The following is a 3,271-nucleotide window of genomic DNA, read 5'->3' on the forward strand; positions in this document are numbered from 1 at the left end:
GGAATAGATTAGAAGATGCAGGTACAACTACAAATACCCTCAGCCATCTTATCTTGAAAAAGGGGCTAATCATGTTCACTGGAAGGAAGGTAGCCTCTTTAACAAATGGTACTGGAAAAACTGGCTCTCTACATGCTGAAAAGTAAAATTAGACCAGGGTCTATCACCATGCACTAAACTAAAGTCAAAATGGATTAAAGATCTAAACATTAAAACAGACAGACTAAATCTCCTGGAAGAGAATGTAGGTAGAAATCTTGAAGATATAGTGGTAAGCAAACATTTCATGAATGAAAATTAAACTGCACAGGAAATACTTGAAAGAATCAACAACTGGGACCTCCTCTAATTGAGAAGTCTCTGCACATCAAAAGAAATTACCAACAGAGTGAAAAGACAGCACACAAATTTGGAGAAAAAATCTTAACTAATAATCACTCAGACAAAGGTCTTCTATCTAGAATTTATAAAGAAGTAAGATACATTAGGGCCCCAAAATTTAAAGACCCAATCCAAAAATGGACATCTGAGATGAACACACACTTCTCAGAGGAAGAAACATAAGAGACAAATAAATACATGAAAAAATGCTCCATATCACTATCCAGTCAAGAAAAACAATTTAAAACAACACTGAGATACTATCTCAGCCCAGAAAGAATAGCTATCATAAAGAAGTCAACCAACAACAAATGTTGGAGAGGCTGTGAGGGGGAAAGAAACACTTCTCCACTGCTGGTGGCAATGGAGACTGGTGCAGCCATTATGGAAATCAGTGTGGAGAAGCCTAAAAAAACTAGGACTGGAAATCCCATTCAACCCAGCTATTTCCCTTCTGTGAATTTTCCCAAAAGGACTGAAAACAATATATCATAATGATATATGCACACCTATTTTCATAACAGCACAATTTGTGATAGCCAAATCTTGGAAACAGCCAAGATGCCTATCATCTGAAGAATGGATAAAAAAGATGTGGTATTTTTATACAATAGAATGTTACTCAGCTATAAAGAAAAACAAACTCAAAGCCTTCATAAGTAAGTGATGAAACTCAAAGCTATACTCATAAGTGAAATAAACTAGGCTGGCATGTATAAATATCATATTGTCTCCCTAGTGTAAGAGCTAAAAAGAAGAAATAAAAGTTGAAAGGTATAACACAGTTAAATGGAAAAAGAGAACTTAAAGATTAAACAACGAAGAGACAGAAAGGAGAAAAGTTAGGAAATAAGGTTTTAGGCAAAACCAAAACCACTCTGATTAACTCTATAAGCTGATATGTGTGAACTAAGCAACTACATTGAGGACAGCAATGTGTAATACTAAAACCATGCTTGAAATACCTGTCATTTTTGTTCTTCTAAATGTGTATTGTTTCTGATGTCATATCAATTATTGCTATACTTTCTTTAAAGTATAACTTTTTATAAAAAAGTAGTAAAAGAAAATGATAGAAAAGAACAAAATTGAAGACTTCTTGAAAGCATGTGATCATATTCAATCATATGAACCATCTTGCCCAACTATATCTGCTAATATGAGCAACAGATTTGATGATAAAAATAGATTATTTCAATCACTTTTATTCAGCTATTCTTGTTTTGAAGAACTCTAACGTATGTATTGTTATATGATAACCTGTTTTTGTCTTTGCTTTTGTTTTTCTTGCTCTTTTTTTTACTCTTCAAAGAAAAGGAAAATATAATAAAAAAAGAAAGACATTACCTCAAGCTGATAAAAGCTTTTTATGACAAACCCACAGTCAGTGTCCTACTAAGTGGGGAAAAACTGAAAGCAGTACATTGTCTATAAAATCAAGAATAAAGTAAAGATGCCTCCTCTTGCTACTCCTGTTTAATTCCATACACAAATCTTTAACCATGGCAATTATGCAAGAGAAAAAAATAAAAGGAATACAAAGAAGAAGAGATCAAACTATCCTTATTTAAAAATTAGATGGATTTTGTGAACAGATGGAGACTGAGCGGTTGCTGCTGCATTGATGACCTCGAGCAGCAGTCAACTCCACATAGAACCTGGGAGCAGGAGATTCAGAATCAAATCTCTTCTCTCATCCCTCTCCTGCTTTTTGCCACTGTCAGCAACTTTATCTTCAAGCACTATGGCTGGCAATGTTACCAACAAGACAGATCCTTGTTCCACAAATTCCCATGTGTTCATTGGGAATCCAAACACTCTTGTGGTGAAGAAATCTGATGTGGAGGCCAACTTCTCAAAGTATGGCAAAAAATTGTGGGTTGTTCCATTCATAAGGGCTTTGTCTTTGTCCAGTATGTTAATGAGAGAAATGCCCAGGCGCTGTAGCTGGAGAGGATGGTAGAATGATTGCTGGCCAGGTTTGAGATATTCATCTGGCTTCAGAGCCAGAAGTGAACAGAGGAAAAACAGGTGTGAAATGATCTGCAGTGTAGATATACTGCTTCTCTTTTGACTTGGACTATGACTTTCAACGTGATTATTATGACAGTATGTACAGTTACCAAAGCACGTGTTCCTGTTCCTCCTCCTATTACTCAGGCTATAGTGCCCTTGAAATGCCAGTGTGTATCAGGAAACACCTCCCAAAGAGGCAAAAGTGGCTTCAATTGTAAGAGTGGCCAACTGGGATCTTTATCCAAGTCTGGAAAGTTGAAAGGTGATGACCTTCAAGCCCTTAAGAAGGAGCTGACCCAAATAAAACAAAAAGTGGATTCTTTACTGGAAAGCCTGGAGAAAAATGAAAAGGATCAGAGCAAACAAGCAGTGGAGATGAAGAATGATAAGACTAAAGAGGAGCAGATCAACACCTCCCAGAAGAAAGATAAGACTAATGTGAAGATAGAATCTGAGGGTGCTTCGGATGACTCTGCTGAGGAGCAGGATCTACGGGATGATGATGATGAAAATGAAGATCGGGCTGAGGACCAGCGGGAGTTGATCAAGGATGATGAAAAAGAAGCTGAGGAAGGAGAGGATGACAGAGACAGCACCAATGGTGAAGATGACTCTTAAGCACATAGTTTGGTTTAGAAGCCTTGTCCCATTATTTCTTTATCCAGGTGCTTGTCTAAGATCAAAATTTCACTGGATCCTTTCCCTAGAATCTTCAGCACATGCTCACTGTTCTCCCTGTGTTCTACCATGTTCATAATTGCCTTGGGCCTACTTCCATTTTCACTTCCTTTGATACTCTTAGTAGTCTTGTTAAGTTTTCTGTAATTTTCCTTTTTAATTTTGATACCTTTTTATGACTTAACAATAAAAAGAT

General features: G+C 36.7%; 1 pseudogene; it reads left to right on the forward strand.

The window, feature by feature from the left end:
- The first annotated feature begins 2,113 nt into the window (after nucleotides 1-2,113).
- Nucleotides 2,114-3,015, forward strand: LOC101560791 (annotated as a pseudogene).
- The last annotated feature ends 256 nt before the right edge of the window (nucleotides 3,016-3,271 follow it).

The sequence above is a fragment of the Octodon degus genome, unplaced genomic scaffold (genome assembly GCF_000260255.1).
Source record: "Octodon degus isolate 3935 unplaced genomic scaffold, OctDeg1.0 scaffold00010, whole genome shotgun sequence".
NCBI lineage: Eukaryota > Metazoa > Chordata > Mammalia > Rodentia > Octodontidae > Octodon > Octodon degus.